The sequence below is a fragment of the Cryptomeria japonica genome, chromosome 8 (assembly GCF_030272615.1).
Source record: "Cryptomeria japonica chromosome 8, Sugi_1.0, whole genome shotgun sequence".
In the NCBI taxonomy this organism is placed as follows: Eukaryota; Viridiplantae; Streptophyta; class Pinopsida; order Cupressales; family Cupressaceae; genus Cryptomeria; species Cryptomeria japonica.
This window is the reverse complement of record NC_081412.1, coordinates 332328172-332339270: the sequence shown is the minus strand read 5'-3', so window position 1 is coordinate 332339270 and position 11099 is coordinate 332328172. Positions and strand designations below refer to the sequence as shown.

The 11099-nt window shown below is 34.6% G+C and overlaps 1 long non-coding RNA gene across 1 annotated transcript; it reads left to right on the top strand.

Annotated features, from left to right (window-relative positions):
* The first annotated feature begins 8351 nt into the window (after positions 1–8351).
* Positions 8352–9459, top strand: LOC131061544 (uncharacterized). Its single transcript, XR_009110553.1, has 2 exons — positions 8352–8474; positions 9171–9459. It is a non-coding gene; the product is annotated as an uncharacterized LOC131061544 (long non-coding RNA).
* Positions 9460–11099: the final 1640 nt, after the last annotated feature.

The following is an 11099-nucleotide window of genomic DNA, read 5'->3' as shown; positions in this document are numbered from 1 at the left end:
ACTCAGAGCCCACCTTGTATGTCCAACATATTGGTAAAGATATTCTCATAGTTTGCCTTTATGTTGATGATTTGATTTATACATGTAATAGAAAAGCTCTCATGTAGAAGTTTCAAGCAGAAATGAAACAAGAGTTTGAAATGTTAGATCTGGGACTTATGCACTATTTTCTTGGTGTGGAAGTACAACACACATCAGAAGGTATATTTATTTCTGAATCCAATTATAGAGCTGATTTATTGAAGAAGTTTAACATGGTGGCATGCAAAGCATTTGCAACCCCTGTAGCCCTTGGTGAAAAACTTGTGAGACATGGACCGGCTCTGATACCATGTGAGATTTTGCCAAGATCTAGAGGCAATGGAAAGCACAAATAAGAGAGAACAAAATAGATGATAGGAATAAACTGTATTCTATCAAGAAAATACTAATCAACTGGATCATCAAATCGTTACATAAAATGAATATGAGCTTGCTTATATAGGAAAGGCTATGTGGATATGTGAGCACACAAACATGACATGTGGCTCAATAAGAAACAAGGGTAGGTAGGAAAAATGTGTTGGTAGGTAGGAGAAACAATATAATATTCCACATGAGGTGGATCACCCATTGAATGTGGAGTGTAACAACAAGATCACACCATAAAAGGTGGAAATTATCCTACACACACTATCCCAATGTGGCACAAACACCCAAGTGTCTCATATCCAAACTACTATAAAATGCATTTCCTAAGTAAACTTAAGTAAGGTGTAATAATATCCAAGATAAATAATTATTTACACCAACAAAACTAACCAAGGAAGATGCCAGTTCCAAGGTTGATGCAACTCGGTATAGGAGTTTGGTTGGTAGCCTCATGTACCTCACAACCACGAGACCTGATATTATGTATGCTGTGAGCCTTGTCTCTTGGTTCATGCAGGATCCACATGAGTCACATTGGCGGACTGCTAAAAGAATTTTGAGGTATGTGAGTGGTACATAAACTTTTGGCATTCAGTATTCTCCCATTGACAAGTTTGAACTAGTTGGTTACACATATTCAAATTGGGTTGGTTCAATGGATGATAGGAAATCTACATCTGATTATGCTTTTTCATTTGGCTTTGGATTTGTATCCTGGAGTAATAAGAAACATGAAAGAGTGGCTCTTTCTTCAACAGAAGTGGAATACATGGCAGCATCATCAGCAAGTTCTCAAGCAGTATGGATAAGAAGGACGTTGACAGATCTATATTTGGTTCTAGAGCATCCAACCACCATTTATTGCGATAACAATAGCATTATTTCCATGACAAAGAATCCTATGTTTCATGCCAGAACAAAGCACATAGAGATCCACCATCATTACATTCATGACTTGGTTCAAGATGGACAAGTGGAGTTGCAGTTATGTCCTTCATCTGAACAAGTTATTGATATTTTTACTAAAGCTCTTCCAACCACAAGTTTTATTGCCTTCCAAAATCAGTTGGGACTCACCTCCATTGATATTTCAGGGGGAGATTGAAGATAAGATTGAATGATGGGTTGGAGAGATCATGATTTATCATGATTTCTTGTTTTTTGCTTTATCCGCTTTCAACTTTATATGTGAATAAAACAACAATTGTAATCTCTAATTGCTACATAAACCTTGTTTTAGATAAAACAATTTTTTTTAAGATTTATTATTTTTTCTATGTTTTATTCTTTCTTCTCATCTTCTTTGGAGAAGTTCTTCTTGTCTATAAAAGACAACTTATTGTAACTATTTTTTATATCAGTTTTACAATATCAATATGTGTTCTCTGAAATAATTTATAGTTTTCTTCTTTTCTTTGTTTTTCCATGTCTTTCCAATTTTATATTTCTTTCAATACTCTCTCCCAAAGTTCCCAATGTGCATAGGCAGAGAGGACGTTAGAAAAGGTTGTGGAATGTTGATTTTATGGCTGCCAATTGTATCTTTTTGGAAGTTTCTAAACTCTTCTTTACTCGCTTTGTGCATATCATACATTTGTTGTTGTGAGATGTTTATTATTATTATTTTTAGTTTGCGAGCTTTGTCAATGCTTATGTATTTTGTATGTAAACCCTAACATGTTCCTTCATCGAGGAGACTTTGCTAATCGAGGAGACAAATTTTGTGTCTCTCCAATCAACCCATACTATCAGTATCTCCCATCGAAGAGACATTAGCATTGGGGAGACTTTAAATTTGTCTAGCCAATGGAGGTTTGATTTGTCTCCCAAACATTTTTTGGAACAATGTGATATTGTTTATTTAAATCATTCTTCGCCTCCTTTCAGCATGAGGAACATGCTTGACTTATTTATGAGAATCTTGAAAATTTATAAAATTTACACTTTAATTAAATCCTTAATAGTTGCCCTAAAATCATATCTAAAAAACATTTTAAATCTTTTTAATAGATACAAAAACTATAGAGAAATGGTCAAATTTTTATTTTCTCTTGTGACCATTTTAAAGTAGTTCTACTGGTTTTGGGTGTCTTGGAGCCGCAAAAATTTCCCAGAGGGAATAATAGATTATTTAAAACATGTGTTGTCATCGAATTTTGAGCAGCTCGCAAATTTCAAGTACCTGCTTTGTTAATCGACCCAGTTGTCTACATCGCTCACTCGAGCAAAGATTAAAATAATATACCATATGAGCTTGGATGACCACGAAATTGGAACTTGAATCACTTGGGACCAAAATAATAGGTGGGTTGCTTTCAAAATTTGCAAGTTTGCAAAATTTTTTGAACGTTTTTTTTGGCTCAGGGTAGTCAAGAAACAAATTAAAAGCTTATCAGATTTCCTCCAATCTTCATGAAATCGCATAGGCATGCACCATATATACTAAAAAACTTTCTACCACATAGATTTGAAATATTATTCCTTAATTTCAAAATTTTAATTGTCCAAGAAGGCTTCTGAAGCTGTTTTGAAAACATTCTAAAGCATGAAAAGTTGGAGCTCTGAACAAATGTCAAATGGTGTCCAGTGGCTTTGAAAACTAGCAGGTATGTACATGAAGGTCATATAAGTATGTTTGAAAATTGGTTGTTCATGATGATCAATGGGTGTCAAGAAATTAATTCTCAAAGCTGGCCTTCTGTAAATTTAGAAACACTATATTCTACAAAACTGAATAAATTGTGTACGGTTTGTATTTTGAAAAACTATCAAACAGAGTGTTGGGGCTCTAAAAACTTGCATAAGAGTTCATTGTGATAGAGAAAATTATAGGGACCAAATAGTTTGGCATAAAATTCATTTGGGCGTGAAATAATAATTTCCACATAAGGCTACTTTGATAGATATTGCAAACAATAGTGGTAAAACCTACAAAGTTGCATTTGCTTTGGGCATTGAAAAGATATTAAATCTGATCATGAGGATCTAAAAATGGGAAAAGGGGTACATTGTCATAGGGACAATTGAGAGGAACATTTGGTTTGAATAGAAAGACACTAAGCACTGTTCGATATTGGGATTTGAAAATGGCTATTTGAAAGATGTGTTATATGCAGATTGTAAAATTGTTTAAAAACCCTAAACTTGCCGCTTTGGAAACATATCAGATTTGACTATGGGGGGCTACAAATGGACTCACTGATAGTAGGTTAACATGCTCACCAAGTGGTTTTACATGAAATTCATAGAGTTTCAAATTATGATCCTCTAAAGTAGGCCTTTAGGATAGATTTTGCAAATGTGATCTTGAGTGATGCATTTAGCCTTTTTTCATTAATGGTACTTCAAATTTGCAAAAAATTGAAGTTCCAACATGCCATATTAATATGATTAGCCTAGGAGGCATGAGGAGTTACTTGGTCCTCTCTAAAACACTCAGGATAAGGTGCTTTATCAACATCATTAATATCATCAATATTTTGATTCTTTCTTCTTCTCCCCCTCCTTATCTAAAGCATCTCATTTAGAAGGAAGGTTATGATCCCTTAATTGAATATCATTAATATCTATGACATTCAGACCAAGAGGAGTGGAATCAACATTAAATGTTTGTTGTGGTTGATTGTTCTTTAGATTTGGAACCAATTGTGCTAGTATTTAGGGTTGATTTACTTGCTCATTAGCTAGATTAGGGCCAGTGATTAGTAGTGGAGGTTGTCCCCAAGGACTCTTTGTTGCTTGATTTTGCCATGGTTGAAATTGTGCTTTATTTTTTTTCTATTGTGGTTGATTCGGTTGCCATAGTGGTTGATTTGATTGCCACTATGGTTGGTTCCATTGAGGACTAATCCACTTTGGTGGTCCCCAAGATGTAGGAGGCGGTTGCATTAGAAATTGAGGGGTCTATTGATTTTTATTTAGCCAAAGATTTTGTTTTCAAGTGTTTCCAGGGCCATATTGTCCTTGCTAAGTATTAAACCTAGAATTTCATGATCTGTGCCCAACATAACTAAGATCTTCCTCTACAATAGGAGGTCTCTTCAAATGATTTTTTATCTTTAGTAAGAGATTACAAGAGCTTGTTGCATATTATTTCTCACACATTTCATAGAGATCAACTTGACTCAATGGAAATTCGCTCAAGGGATGTTTCCCTCTACATTTTGAATAGTAGATGGCTAAGGATTCAATGTTCTTTTTGTCAACTTGAGTATTAAGATGAAGGAGTATGTCAGTTTTAAAAAAAATTATTTCCTCCATTAGTTGAGATACATCAAGAGTAGACGCTTTGTTTCTTCTATAATCCCTAGTCCCAACTCTAGTCCTAGAGGAATTTCTACATGTACCAATAATATCCTCCAAAGGAAGCTTATTGATATCTCCTTTTCCCATCAAATTCAAAGCTTCTCTAGACTCATCATTCATTCCCCTTAAGAAAATTGTCTTATTGATCTCATTATCCAACCCATTAGCACATCTTCTATGTACAAACTGGAATCTATTAGCATAATCTTCTAAACTTTCATCTTCCATTTGTTTCATTTGAAACAACTCCTCCTCCCTATCTCTCACTTGGCAATAATCTTAATATTTATCCAAAAATATAGTTTTCATCTCTTTTCATGTTGAGATTGATCCAACACCTAAACCCATAAACCAACGTAAGGCTGACTCTTTGAGAGTAGAAGGAAATAATTTTAATTTATTTTTATTAGATGTATAACTTCTTAAGTTTGACACATGACTTTAAACTCAAAGAGGAACTGGTTAGGATCTTCAAAAAAATTTCCCCTAAAGGTAGGCAAAATAGAGGGCAAAATATTCTTCATGGGAGGTTCATCAACTCTCGTGTTCATAATAGGATATGAAAATGTCCTATTTGGTGGAGCTTCTTCGTCTACTACATAGTCACCCATTTCTTCTTCCTAGTGCATAAATTATTCTTGTTGTTCTTCAAATGTTTCAAAGCCTTGAGATCCCTCTTGATCAATATTATAATGCCTTGGAAGAAATCCTCCAAATGGATCTCTAGCTCTTTTCATCAACTACTTAAACTACTATCCTTATCAACACTAAGGCCTCAAACTTTGGTAGACAAATCTTTTAATTCTCTGGCAATGGTGCCAAAAATGATGGGCAAGGTCATTGATGTCACAACTCACATCATTTAATCTTTCAATTATTGAAGTAGGTTTGTCTTAGAGATGTTGCGATAAGCATGCACAATGGTGAAAATATCAAGGTTTCCACCACAAGAAGGATGAAAACCACTTTTATTTTACTTGGGGACCATTACATTAGGGAAATATAGGAATTAGAAAGATCTAAATCAAATAGATCTAAATTATGATCTATTTATAGGGGTGTTGAATGCCTCTTTTTTCCCTTGAGTTGAATTAGTTTATTGAAGATGTTGAAATTAGGGTAAATATGTTGGAATCTAAGTAAAAATGTGACACTGAGCTACAATCATTAGATCGAGCCACAAATCTAGATCTGAGGATTATAAGAGCATTTGGACTTGTTCCCAGAAGGAGCTCATGACTTGTCAGGACCGAGATGGTGGTCTCTTTGGTCCTCTACACTTTGTCATTGTAAATAAAGCTTATCCTGAAGATCATAGCTCTTCACCTGTTCCTATGCACACTATAAAAGGGAAATAGGTTGGAAAGAGGGATTTGCCTAAGTCAAACCCCAGTTTAGGAATTAACCTTGAATGAAATGTTGCAAATACTGAAATAAATAATGGAAAGGTATACCTCAGATCTACAATGATTGATAATGATACTTTGCTTCTTGAATGTAATCACATATGTTGTATGAAATGACATGAATATGACAAAACCCTAATCACACATGCATGCTTGCATATGAATATTATAATTTGCTCCACTATGGTTAATGAAGTAAATGCAACCTTGAAGATCTCTAGAAATGCTTGATGATGAACACTTTAATGCTTGAATGCTTGATTGCTTGAATGAAATTCCTAGTTATAAAATTAAGTTGATCAAATGCCTTTATATATGATGATCTAGGTCAATTTACTGATTTTGACCTCCAACAGTCACATAGAGCCACCAAATTCATTTCCAGTCAAAGAGATAGGTCTCATCCCTCCCTTCAAAAATGGGCCCCATTGAGGGGGACCAAGATTTTGCTCAGAAAGGAGGACACCCCTCCATAGAGTCACTGGGTAGGTATATATGGCATAAAAATTAGAGTTAAGGCACTAAATGAACCTAGATAGGAGATGAGGGGGAGACACGCCAAAGTAGGGGCACAACATGAGGTGTAAATTGGCCGGATAACAATTTATGACACTATAGGATGTTTCCAAGTTTGAGGGGTTTTACATAGGAAATAGTGATTTGTGATTCGGTCATACTCCATTAGGAGCTCTTGGGAACTACTTCTTAAGGCTAACTTCTAAACCAAAAACTCTGCTCTATCTTGACAGAAATTGAGACTAAGGTGTTTAACCTATCTTAGAATGAGACTTTAGTGGCTTACATTCAAACCAAGCGTAACTTTGACTAAGATCAATTCATAGAATGCTTAAACTACTACTTTTAACTAAATTCAAACTTAATCTACTACACACATAGCATAATTCAAATTCTAAATCTACTTTTCTTAAACAAAACCTATTTTATGCTTGTTATCACCTAAACCTGCACCCTATTGCTAAGCTATAAACTCAGCAGGTTTATGACACATGGGAACACTCCTAGGCCTGTGGGTTGCTTGAATTTGGAGTGAACCTCTAGAGAAAGCTGGTTCTTAAGGGCTTCACCTAATTATAGCTTATTATAATTATTTTATTGAGAAAAGAGAAAGAAGGATTGCATAAATTAAATCTTCAAGCTAACATGTGATGCACCAAACTATATTACCCAAATCTGCAAAATCAACACTAATAATGACACAACTTCAACTAAAAGATAAATAACTTGCACAAAGTCACTCTATATACTCCTGCAAGATACTCTATAAGAAGGATTTTATTGCAATTAACGAAGAAGGAAGAAACAATTTCACAATTTGGTCAACTTACAACATAACACAACTCATAAAACCTGTAACAAAGTGTACACTTTCTGCAAAAGATGTTGGGAGATTAAACAAAACTACAAGGAAGAGAAAATACTTCATAAATAACAATGTTGAACCACTTAACTGCATACAATATGATAGAAGAATTCAAGAAGGCAACTCTTATCTATTAATCTTAGAAGGTAGTATGATGCACAAATTTGGAAAATGAGTTACCAATCTTTCTTTCATGCAACAAAGAACTCTGAAAAAGAGTTACAATCATGCTAATGAATGACAATAACTCCCCTAACAAAAGAAGTTAGAAGCATACTTATGCTGCACTTGAGCAGTTACAAGAAAGTAGGAGTCTTAACCTCCTTGGTCGAATTCAACTAGAAACCCTAAAATCTAGCCACTAGATTTCTTTCTAAAGAGCTCCAAATGGATGAAAAAGTCAAATTTGACTTTGTCCAACATGATGACTTGCAACAACAACCTCCAAGATTCTCTCCAATGCTATTGAAAGCACAAAACCAACTCCTATATCTCCTCCAAGAGTTTTGCCACCTCTCCAACTTCCCTATATCTTTGGCGTGTACTTTGACACTTTCTTATACACTTGGCATTTGTCATTATTTTCAGTCTTATCCTCCTTTGACTAAAAAATGAAGACAAATATAACAAATTTATACCATAAATAAGGATTCTTACCTTTGCACTACAAACTGGATTTGCTAAGTGTTTAACAATATCACTTAAGCAAATATTATAATTTAAATTTGTGCAAAGAAACCCTATGAGCTACGTGGGGTATTTGAGAGGAAGACATTTCAAAAAGAAAAAGAAATAAAATATCAAAATGCCTATCAACATATTAGGGTAAAGAAAACCTAAGTATTTATTCTTTTCTACTTTGCATTCGACATCTTCAATCTTTTGTTCTATTCTTCTGGAAGGACGCCGCCATGAGGGTTTAAATAGAGGAGCTTTTATGTGATATATTGCAGGTTTTGTAGGTCGACATGGTAAGTTTTCTCCACCACATATAGTTAAGTTGATTTTAACACTTCATTGATTTCTTTCCACTATGGTCGTGGTTTTTTAATGATGCAAACTTACTTTGTCACTGTAATTCTCATCTTAGTACTGTATGGGTATTTATTGGCTTCATATCTTCACAGCAGTTCCTTAACCCTATTCTTTTGGTTTATGGTGATCTTAGCTCGAATTGATGCTTGCTCTAACCATGAGAAGTTATTATGAATGGTTCTGTGAATGCACTATTTCTCTTTCATGCTAAACTATAGCAAGATATACATCCGCTCTATGATTGTTTTAGACAGTCAAAACCCTCCATTTTTTTGGCTGAGACTTTCTTCACTATTTGTTTCATTGTCTTAATGCTTAGCTGCTCTATGACAGTATTAATGACTGCAAGCTTTCCTTACTTCTTGTCTTGATCTGTGAAAGGGTTGTGTCCTACTCATACATTATTAATGTCTTCAAAGACTAAAAGCCCTCCCTATCTCTATTGATGTTCTCTATAAATTTCGCATGATATTTACGGCTTATTCCATGATCCATGGTTGAGAATACTGCACTTTGAATGCTTTATCTGTGACTGCAAATCACTACTGTCCTAGTGGTCATTAAGAATTTTATCACTGTTGTATCTGCAATATTGATTATATTGATTGCTCTAAGGTTGTTATCATGTGCAGGGGTGTATGACGAGTCTTTGCACCACTGCTTTGACAGTCAACTGTTGTTCCTTCTCATCTGCATTTTGCATTGCTCCAAAACTTTGAATGGGATCCTTTGTTTGATATTTTTATAATAATTTCGTGTTTTAGATTTTATGTATTTGTCAAAAGTAGCTTCTAGTTGTTGCAAAAAAGTGTCAATGATTCTCAAAACTGAATCCTCTCATTGCTATGACTGTCCATCATTATGTAACCTTACCCTGTGCTGTGACTAATGACTGTCTTAAATAATCAAGGTTGTTGCTCATATATACTGTTTATTCACGACAATCCTCTTTTGCTCTTCACTGCACTTGTCACAATCACTTCTATTTTGAAAACACTGTCAACTTCATAATGACTCTGATAACTTTGATATTTACTGTCTTTTGTCCTTTTAGGATTGCAAACTATCATCCTTCATGGTTATTAACATAGTCATAGTTTATTAGCAGACCTGAATGCAAGGAGGGTAATAAACCTCACTATCTTGTGTGACTGTATATGACAATGTATCATTGTCACTCATTGTATTTTCCTCTAAAATAGTGGTATTCTTTGTTTTGACATCTTCATTGATCATAGTACCATTGAAAGACAAAAATTTCATTTTCCTTGAATGGTAAAACATACAACCTTTTTGGACTGTCAAAATCTTGTTCTGACTTCAATTCGAACTGTATTTGAGTCTGTGTCATAAATGGCTACCTTCACTGTTAATGACTGGCATGCTTCTGACACTATCTTTGGCTATACTATAATCATTGCCCTTTGACTTTGCATGTACTATTATGGAAAGAGGAGACTTTATCACTTTTTAATGAAGCGTTGATGAAGCCTGCATTCTATATTGTACTTTGATGCCAATCATTACCTTAGCATACTGACAATGGTGCTTTTGATTTGTTGCTCTGATGCTTTTAATGCATATTTGCTGCAGCAGACATTTGAATTTGTTCTTCTATCTTTTGAAGGGCTACTCTATCTTAATTCTAGGTTTGATTGTTGATGCTTTTAGAATGAAACACTAATGGCTATATTTTTTATTTTTTTTTGTGAACAGAGAAATGCCATAGACTGCTAATGATTAGCTCTGTCCTTTTGTTTTTTGGGTCACTGGGACTACTCCATGCAACCATTCACTCGTCCTTATAAGATCCGATGCTGCATTTAGACTGTGAATTGTGTTTGTTGTGATTGTCACTTAACTCTTTACATTCACTATCTTTTGTAGCCTAAAGATAGTGATCTTTGCTTTGTCTAGAAATGATACTATGGTCTGTCCTTATAGATTCACATACCCTATGCTCACTATATCTATCCTAATCATAGCTCTGATCTTTGAATGAATCTCTTAGGGTTGTCATTGTCTTCATTGACTGGTGCAAAAATCTTTTGATTTCTCATGGTCGCTTGGTCTTTGTTAGGCTTTGAATAGTGATTGCGATGTACCATGGAGTGTTGCTCTTGATTTCTACTTTATGCCTTTTATTACAGTGATCCCTCTTTGCATTGATGATTTTCGTCAAGGATTTGGACTGTTCATAGTTCATTTACTTCAGTGACTGTAGCTTCTTATTGATGGACTGTGCATTGATAGTATGCTTTTGGGATGTCCTCTTGATTGTGATTTTCATAGCTATCATTGTTCCTATTTCTTGACGCATGTTGGGATCAACCCTTGTGGGAGCCATATTTTACCCCACATGTTGTATTTCAGATTAATCACAAGAACATGATTAATCACAAGAACATGATTTTCACTTGTAGCTGCACATGAAGCAAACATGTTATAAAAAGTATGTGCATATCTTAGATGTATTTGATGACTTTGATGGTTTCTTAGACACCAAAAATATGCATACAAATTGGCCCTGAAAGAACAACAAAATTTAGATCAACTTCTTA